Genomic DNA, 10,442 nt, shown 5'->3' on the forward strand with positions numbered 1-10,442 from the left:
CTCGTAAGTACAGGTGTCTCGTGGGGGAACCGAGAGGCCGCTCACCAGAACACCGCCGTTCTCCCTGCGGACGGAGGACGGCGGTTTTGTTTATGTTCCTCTGGATGCTCAGCCGCACGGAGGCCGCGGGTCCTGTGTCGATAGAAGCTCTGCCTCCCCATCACGCTCTGTGCGTTCTGGGTCCCGGGGGCGGCCGGAGAGAACCGAACCCCGCGCTGACCCTGAGACGGAGTCCTGATGGACATGCCAGGGCGGGGCCTGGCGTCGGTCTTTGTAAAGCAGCTTTCATTTCAGAATGGCGTTTGGATTCACAGGAAGAGTGCCCAGGGGGCACAGAGCCTCCCTCGGCTTCGGCCCGGTGCCCGCTGTGGCTGGCCTCCTGCTCCTCCTCACAGGGTGAAGGTCCGGTGTCAGTGGGCTGCGCTCCTTTGGGAGGGAGGGGAGTTGGGGGGAGGAGAGGTCCTGGCCTTTGGGGCTTCTAGAATCTGCCACAGTCCTGGCTCCCGGCCCCTCCCCGTCCGCCAAGCAGCAGCCTGGCTCCCTCTCTGCCGCGCCTCCCGGCCCCCTTCGGGCCCCCTGGGCAGCTTCTCCACAGTTAAGGTTCAGCTGGGGGTTTCGGGGTGACCTCCCCATCTCCAGGTTTTGGACCTTAACCACATCTGCCAAGTCCCTTTGCCATGTTTTTGTTCACAGGTTCGGGACTGGACAGGGGCATCATCGGTGCCACTCTCCACCTGCCGCCGGAGGGAGGGCATGCCTGCGTCACCGGTAACTGTTCCTTATTGTCATTTATTTTCTCTTTCACATTGTTATTGGAAAACTGAGGAGCTGTGCTGGGGTCCCTTTCAGAAAAGCCGCTCCTCACACGCTGTGAGGGGAGGGGCAGCGGCAGGGACCCGCCCCGGACAGGAGGGTGGTCACTCACAGGGGGAGGGTCGCTGTTGACCTTTGGTTCAGCTTTTCCCACCCGGAGGCCACGGCGCCCTCCGAGCTCTCTGGCCATGGGCGGCGCTCAGCTCCTCCCCAGCTCCAGGCCGCTGCCCGGACAGACCCGCACCTGAGTGCCCCCTGGGCAGCCCCCACTGCACTCCGTCAGCCCTCTCCGTCAGCCCTCTCCCTAACCCCGGGGCTCATCAGCCCTGTCCTCCCCCAGCTCCTCTCCACAGGGGAAGCTGGAAACGGAATTCTGTTCTAGAACCTTCGGTTCAGAGCCCTCCGGTGGCTCAGCCTCCTTCCGCCGGCTGGAATGCCTGTACCGGAGGGAACGGCCCTGACTCTGCAGGGATTCAGGTTATTTCCAAGGCAGCCTGGTGAGACAGAAGGTGCCCATACCGGTACGGTCCGCAGATAAGGCACGGAGCCGCTCACATCGATGTTCCTCTCTCTCTCTCTCTCTCTCATAAGGCACAGAGCTGCTCACACCGATGTTCCTCTCTCTCTCTCTCTCTCTCTCTCTCATAAGGCACAGAGCTGCTCACACCAATGTTCCTCTCTCTCTCTCTCTCTCTCTCTCATAAGGCACAGAGCTGCTCACACCGATGTTCCTCTCTCTCTCTCTCTCTCTCTCTCTCTCTCTCATAAGGCACAGAGCTGCTCACACCGATGTTCCTCTCTCTCTCTCTCTCTCTCTCTCTCTCTCTCATAAGGCACAGAGCTGCTCACATCGATGTTCCTCTCTCTCTCTCTCTCTCTCTCTCTCTCATAAGGCACAGAGCTGCTCACACCAATGTTCCTCTCTCTCTCTCTCTCTCTCTCTCTCTCTCTCTCTCCATTTCCCATGTCTTCCTGGACACGAACGCCCCTGGATGGCAGAGCACCTCCACTTCCTAAGCTCCCAAGTTCAAGGTGACTGGGAGACGGTGTCAAAGCAGCTCCCTTCTCTGCTTAACCCCGAGCCCTCCTCAGCCCCATTTCCCTCCGCACAAAGCCCACTGGTGAGTGAGCCATCGGCGCCTGGTCGGCCTGGCCTACCACACTGGCCAGTGTTTCCACCATACTGTCCCCTCTGCCGGAGGCATGTCCCCTGCTAGCTCCCCTCCTTCAGGTCTTGGTGTAAACGCCCTTCCTACGAGAAGCCCTCCGTGATCTGACCTCAGGACACAGTTTTTCCTCCATAGGACTCATTGCTGAGCTAAAGCAGTGGCTTTTCCCCTTTGTGATTAAGGTGTTTCATATGTGCCTTATCCCCCTTAAAGCACTGGCTTTTAAAAAATGAGCATCCGCACCAGACTTTGCGAGGCCGGTGTGGCTCGGTGGTAAAGCCTGGGTTTGGGTGCTCTGATTCTGTATATGATTCATCCCTGTTACCGAGACCGGGCCTGCCTGCCGGTGGCTCAGTGGCCAGAGCGCATCCCCATCGCCAAGGCTGCGGTTCGGTCTCCAGTCGGGAACCAGCAGTGGAACAGCACCCTTCGCTCAGGAAGCGGAGTAAAAGGGAAGACATGACGCGGAGTCTGAGACGGAGCTCCGTATTTCAGCCCCGAGGCCTCGCGAAGTCGCAGGAAGTGACCATGGACCCGAACGGAATAAAGAAAGCCATCTTTCCACTTTCAGTGTTTTTAAAAACATTTTTATTGATTTCAGAGGGGAAGAGAGAGGGAGAGAGGGATAGAAGCATCAGTGATGAGAGAGAATCATTGATCGCTGCCTCCTGTACGCCCCACACTGGGACTGCGCCCACAGCCTGGGCTGTGCCCTGACCGGGAATCGAACCGTGACCTCCTGGTTCATAGGCCAACGCTCAGGCCCTGAGCCAGGGCAACTGGGCCCTTTGGGCACTATGTCCCGGATGTGCTAAGGAGAGCTGGCTGTGGCGCTGGCAGGCGGCTGGGTCTCAGAGCGCCCCTGGCCGCCCTGGGGCACTAGGTGGAGGGAGTTTCTCCCTCGTCCACTCTGCACCGCTTCCGTGTCTCACTCTGCACTGCCTCCGCGCCCAACACCGCTTCACCCGGAGACCGAGAAAGCCCCGTGTCCGCGGCAGTGGGCCGCTCCGGCTTCCGGGGCCTGCGGAGGCCTGGCGGGGAGAAGCCGGCGGCCTGGGGAGAAGCCCGGGGCCTGGGACGGAGCCGGCGGCCTGGGGAGGAGCCGGCGACCTGGGGAGGAGCCGGCCGCCTGGGGAGAAGCCGGCGGCCTGGGGAGAAGCCCGGGGCCTGGGGAGGAGCCGGCGGCCTGGGGAGAAGCCCGGGGCCTGGGGAGGAGCCGGCGGCCTGGGGAGAAGCCCAGGGCCTGGGGAGAAGCCGGCCTGGGGAGAAGCCGGCGGCCTGGGGAGAAGCCCGGGGCCTGGGGAGAAGCCGGCCGCCTGGGGAGGAGCCGGCCGCCTGGGGAGAAGCCGGCCGCCTGGGGAGAAGCCCCGTGGCCTGGGGAGAAGCCGGCCGGCGGCCTGGGGAGGAGCCGGCGGCCTGGGGAGGAGCCGGCCTGGGGAGGAGCCGGCGGCTGGCAGGTGCTTCCCCCCAGAGGGGTGGGCTCACAGCGCCCACCGTCCTCCGAGGGCTGCTGCCCGCCCGCCCCCACGGCCTGGCTCACCCACCGAGCCCACAGCGGGGGGCGTCACCGTCCTCTCCGCACAGGAGACCAGGCAGGCCCGGGAGGGCGCCCCCCAGGGCAGGTCCTCGTCCTGAGCCTCTCGGGGACCCGGTTTGGAAAAGGGGTCTTCGCCGGTGTGGAGGAGCAAGGAGGCTGATGGGAGGCTGTCCTGTCTCAGGGGCAGCCACGGGAGTCACACCCACACACACACACACACACACACTCACACACACTGACACACACAATCACACACACACACTCACACACATACTCACAGAGACACATACACAATCACACACACACTCACACAATCACTCACACACACACTCACACGTACACACACACACAATCACACACACTCAGAAATACTATCACACACACACTCACACAATCACACACACACAATCACACACACTCACACATACACACTCACACACACAATCACACACACTCAGAAACACTCACACACACACAATCACACACACACAGACACACTCACACATACACACAATCACACACACACACTCAGAAACACTATCACACACACTCACACTCACATACACACACACAATCACACTCACACACTCACACACACACACACACACTCTCACACACACAAACACATACACAATCACACACATACACAAACACACAATCACACACTCACACAAACACAATCACAAACACACACACACAAACACAATCACACACACACACACTCACACACACTCAAACACTCACACACACAAACACATGCACAAACACACACACAAACACATACACAATCACACACACATACACAAACACACAATCACACACTCACACAAACACACAATCACACACACTCACACACACACAAACACAATCACACACACTCACACACACATCACACACACTCAAACACACAAACACATACACAAACACACACGCATACACAAACAATCACACACACACTCACACAAACCACTATCAAGCACACACTCACACACACACTCACACACACAATCACATACACAATCACACACACTGACACACAAACTCTCACACACACTCACAGACATACAATCACACACTCACATTCACACACACTCACACACACACACACATACACACACACAATCACACACACAAACACTATCACACCCACACAATCACACACACACACACACACTCACACACACACTCACACACACACACATACACAATCACACAATCATACACACACACACACAATCAAACACACCCTCTCACACAGACACTATCAAGCACACACACACACAATCACACACACACACACACACACACACACACACTATCACACACCCATACAATCACACACTCACACACACATACACACACAATCACATACACACACATACACACACAATCACACACTCACACATACACAATCACACACACGCACACACAATCACACACACTCACACACTCACACAATATCAAGCACACAATCACACACACTCACACACACACACAATCACACACACTGACACACAAACTCTCACACACACACACACACACTCACACACACTCACACACACACACACACACAAACACATACACAATCACACACACTCACACATATACAAACACAATCACACACACACACTCACACAAAATCACACACACACACATACACACTCACACACACAATCACACACACATATAATCACACACTCACAAACACTATCACACACACACAATCACACACACTCACAAACACTATCACACACACACTCTCACACACACTCTCACACACATATACAATCACACACACAATCACACTCACACACACACTCACACACACACATACACACACACATATACAATCACACACACACAGTCACACACACTCACACACACACACACACTCACACACACATATACAATCACACACACACACACACACTCACACACACACATTCACACACACTCACACACACATATACAATCACACACACACACACACACACACGGAGGCCGCGTGCAGATGCGGGAGCACCTGCGGCCGCAGGGGCCAGAGGAGCCCCGGGGTTTCCCTGGAGCTTCCCGGCGGGCGCGGCCCTGCGGGCACCTGGGTCCGGCTTGTGAGGCTGACGGGCCGGCTGGACGGCCGGCCTCCAGGGCGGAGACACGTCCGCCGGGTCCACCATCAGCCGAGGTCCTGGCCACCGGCCGGAGCGCCCGCGGGCAGCTGGGGGTGGAGGCACACAGTCCGCTCCGGGATGCCCCTGCTGTGGACCGCCGCCCCGCGCCCGCCGCCGCCCCGCGCCCGCCGCCGCCCCGCGCCCGCCGCCGCCCCGCGCCCGCCGCCGCCCCGCGCCCGCCGCCGCCCCGCGCCCCCCAGCGCGCCCGCCGCCGCCCCGCGCCCGCCGCCGCCCCGCGCCCGCCGCCGCCCCGCGCCCGCCGCCGCCCCGCGCCCGCCGCCGCCCCGTGCCCGCGGAGGGTCAGTGCCCGGGTCAGGCGGCCTCTGCCGGTGCAGGCACTGGGGAGAGGCGTCTGGTACCAGGGCCTGTGACTCAGCTCGGGAAGAAGCTGTGAAGGGGGTGGAGGCGGGTCAGGGAGATGATGCAACCTGGTGGGCCAACGGCTCCCAGTGAGTCAGCTCCACCAGAATTCGCCCGACTGGCCAGGCTGGTCCCCGCGGCTCCCGGGCCGTAACCAGTGGGGCGAGCTGCCCGCCCAGCAGCCAAAGGGAGGCGGCCGCTGGGCCGGGCAGGGTCCCCCACATTTTCCTTCTCCTCTAATCCTGTCCTCTTTGGTCCGGAGTAAACACTCAAGAGATGTCAGTTGAGCCCTAGCCAGTTTGCTCAGTGGATAGAGCGTCAGGCTGCAGACTGAAGGATCTCAGGTTCAATTCCAGTCAAGGCCACATGCCTGGGTTGCAGGTTCAATCCCCAGGGTGCGGCGTGCAGGAAGCAGCTGATCAATGATTCTCTCTCATCATTAATGTTTCTATCTCTCTCCCCCTCTCCCTTCCTCTCTGAAGTCAATAAAAATATATTTTAAAAAATACTAGTTGGATGTGTGAATGTCTGCCTCACTGCAGTAGATAAAGGTAGGACCTGAAGGCCCCTAGCTAAAGCCAGCTTGCCAAAGGTTGTGTTTCCCCTTCCTTTCTCTTCCCTCCCTTCCCTTTTCTACTTTCCCTCCTCTTCCCTCCTCTTCCCTCCCTTCCTTTGCCTTCCTTTCTACTCTTGAACAACTGGAAAATTCAGCCCTGAATGTGTCTATGGTGAGAGCGTCGCCTGCACATCGAAGGGTCAGGTTGGCTGCCTGGTCAAGGGCACATGCTCGGGTTGCAGGTTCCACACTTCAGCAAGCAGCCAACCAATGTTTCTCACATTGATGTCCCCCCTTCTGTTTCCCTCCCTCCCTTCCACTCTCTCTAAAAATAATGCAAAAAATATCCTGGATGAGGATTAACAACAACAACAAAAGCATTATGGGGGTCCCAGAAGAAGAGAGAGAGCAAGATACCAAAAACATATTGAAAGAAATAGTGACAGAAAACTTCCCCCACCTGGTGACAGAATTAGACTTACAAGTCCAGGAAGCGCACAGAACTCCAAACAAAAGGAATCCAAAGAGGACCACACCAAGACAAATCATAATTAAAATTCCAAGAGCAAAAGACAAAGAGAGAATATTAAAAGCAGCAAGAGCAAAGAAGGTAGTTACCTATAAAGGAGCACCCATACGATTGTCAGCTGATTTCTCAACAGAAACCATGCAGGCCAGACGGGAATGGCAAGAAATATTCAAGGTGATGAATAGCAACAACCTACAGCCAAAAATACTCTATCTAGCAAAGCTATCACTCAGAATCGAAGGCCAGATAAAGAGCTTCACTAATAAAAAAAAAAAAGCTAAAGGAGTTCATCAACACCAAACCAGAATTATATGAATTGCTGAAGGGGGTTCTTTAGGAAGAGGAAGAAAATAAAGATAAAAATTATGAACAACAAATACGTAACTATCAACAAGTGAATCTAAAAACCAAGGGAATTAAAAAAAAAATCTGATGAACAATGTTAACTGGTGAATATGATAGAATCAGAGGTATGGAAGGGGAGTGAACTGACGATTCTCTGGGAAAAGGGGGGTGGGGGGTGTGTGGGAAGAGACTAAACATAAACTGTGCACCTATGGATGAGGACAGTGGCGGGTGGGGAAAAAGCAGAGGGAGGGGTGGGAACCTTGTGGAGGGGAGCAATGGAGGGGGAAAAATGAGGAACATTTGTAATAATATGAACAATAAAGTTTTATTAAAAAAAAACAACAACAAACAAAAAACAAGTTTCAACCCCAAACCCCCTAGAGGGGTCCCAGTAAGGTAAGCACCAGCAGTGGGAGGTGGGGGAGAGATACATGCTGGGCCACAGAGGGAGTCAGAGCCCAAATGGGATCCAAATGGGGGGAGGAGTGTGGTGCAGGGGACCTAGGCTGAGTGGTCAGGCTCGCGGAGTGAGGACGGCACCTCAGGGACAGGCAGCCCGGGTGGGGTCAGAGCCTGAGTGGGTGTGAGGGCGTCTTGTTGGATGACAAACGGGGGTGGGGGGAGGTTGATCATGAATGAATGAGCAGATTAATCAGTGGGAATGCCAGGCTCCCCACGGCCAGGCCAGCGGAGGGGGTTAGCATGAACCCTGTGCTTGGACTGGAGTTGGGTCTGTGGGGTGAACTTGGTTTCCATGCAGGTAGGTGACTATGGAAACGGATTCCACGTGGAGGTGTAAGTGTGCGTGTGATTCTGCCCACTGAGAGGGTCTAGGCAGTGACACCCAATGGCAAGAAGCACATAAGATATACACATTGTGTCAGCAACTTAGGCCTGAATGGTTCAGGAAGAAAAAGTTCTTTGCATTGTCCTCATAATTTCTCTGTAAATTTGAGATTGTGTCAAAAGAAAGGGAAATAAATGCTTTGTGTGGCTTACTTAGTGTTGTTTCTTTTCTTTTTTTTTTAATTTGAATTAATTGCCAACATCTAAAAATCATGCGACTTTACCCTCAAATCTAGGCTTCTTCTGTGTCCCGAGAAATCTGAAATGCTCACAACTCTGAGTCAGGAATGGCCAAGTGAGCAGCTACGGTGCCCTGTATTTATTTGTGTTTGTTTTTTCCTGTTTTTATTTATTTCAAAGAGAGGAAGGGAGAAGGAGAGAGAGAAACATCAATGATAACAGAGAATCATTAATTGGCTGCCTCCTGCAAGCTCCCCGATAGTCCGAAACCTGGCATGTGCCCAGACTGGGAATTGAACTGTGACCTCCTAATTCATGGGTTGGTGCTCAACCACTGAGCCACACCGGCCAGGCCACAGTGCCCTTCAGGTACGCCATGTGATCCCCAGTACTCCGCGATTCCCACCACTCCTCACTGTGTAACCCCAGCTCACAGCATCCATTCATTCTACCAGCTTGACCCCTGGTCCCAGTTCAATCCCTGTCCTAAACCATGGGAAAGCCATAATGGACACATTTCAAAGGCACTTCATTAACCCAGAGCAATGACCTATCTCAGAATATCAAATTATGCTCTGTGACTCGGGAGTTCTTCCTGGCCTGAGTTTCTTCAGTCAGTCCTGTGTGGCGGGGACGGGTGTTGAGCAATCGGGGTGTTGCCTGGTGCAGGAGGCCCGTGTGGGCAGGGATCCTGGGGCTGATGGGGTGTCTGAAAGGCGGGCGCGTCCGCCCCGGCCGGGTGGGGGAGGCTGAGATGGTATCGCAGGTGCCTGAGGGGGCGAGCGGGTGTGGTGGGAACGAGCCGGGGATGACCTGGCCTGTCGGTGGGAAGCTGCTTGATGAGGCGCGTCAGTCAGCGCTGGGTTTGAGCAGGAGGAGGTGCCAGCATTGTCCCCCCAGTCCTCCCCTCCTCACTGGACTGGCTCAGTCCTCGATTTGGAAAACTTCTCTCATCTGCCTCTTGAAAGATTACATAAAAATCTATAATAATAAAAGGGTAATATGCTAATTAGACCGGATGTCCTTCCTGATGACCTTCCAGACAGAAGCCCGGGTCCCAGGTGCCAGAGGGAAGCTGGGGCAGCACCCGGGGGAAGGCAGGCCTATTCCTGCACAAATTTCGTGTACCGAGCCTCTAGTATCTAATAAGGGTTGGCCGTGAGTTTTCCGGCATTTCTCATCGCCCCCAGGATAAATCCAAGCCTTACCCCCTGCTGAGTCCAGCACACCCAGCCCTTGCTCCACAGGCTGGCTCAGCTGACCTCTCCCCCCTAGGCCCGTGGCTGCGAGCACCACCAAGCTCTTCTCGACCTTAAGTTCTGCACAGGCTCCAGCCACTGGCTGCCTCCCACTCAGGTCTCAGTGAAATGCAGTCACCTCCTCAAAGGCTCTTTCTGCCCCAAACCCCACATCCTGTCTCAGCCGTGCCCTGCTCATCCACTGTCACTTCACTGTTCTACTTCTTCATTTACACTGGTCGGTGTCCACCCTTGTCTCCCCACCTAGACAGGCAGCTCCATGTGAGCAGGGATGCTGAGTCCCCGCTGCGGCTGGTGGCTGTTGACCCGGGAGCGATGGGAAGCTCTCAGCAGCCAGGTGCCGGGTGGATTGCTGGAGGGGGTGGGCATGGGGTTTAGGGCTGGATTGCTGGAGGGGGTGGGCATGGGGTTTAGGGCTGGATTGCTGGAGGGGGTGGGCATGGGGTTTAGGGCTGGATTGCTGGAGGGGGTGGGTATGGGGTTAGGACACAAGCCCCTGGGTGGGTGTGACTGAGTGCATGGTGCTCCTTGCATCCTGGGAGGTTGGAGTCAGGGTAGGTTTGGGGACACCGGTGCATGCCGGTGGTGTTGCGCTGGATCACGCACTGGGCTATGGAGGTCAGATGGACCCAGAGTCAGGACTCAGGGGTCGTGGTTGGGCACGGCTCTGTGGCCTG

The sequence above is a fragment of the Pipistrellus hanaki genome, assembly GCF_964339955.1.
Source record: "Pipistrellus hanaki genome assembly, chromosome: 19".
In the NCBI taxonomy this organism is placed as follows: Eukaryota; Metazoa; Chordata; class Mammalia; order Chiroptera; family Vespertilionidae; genus Pipistrellus; species Pipistrellus hanaki.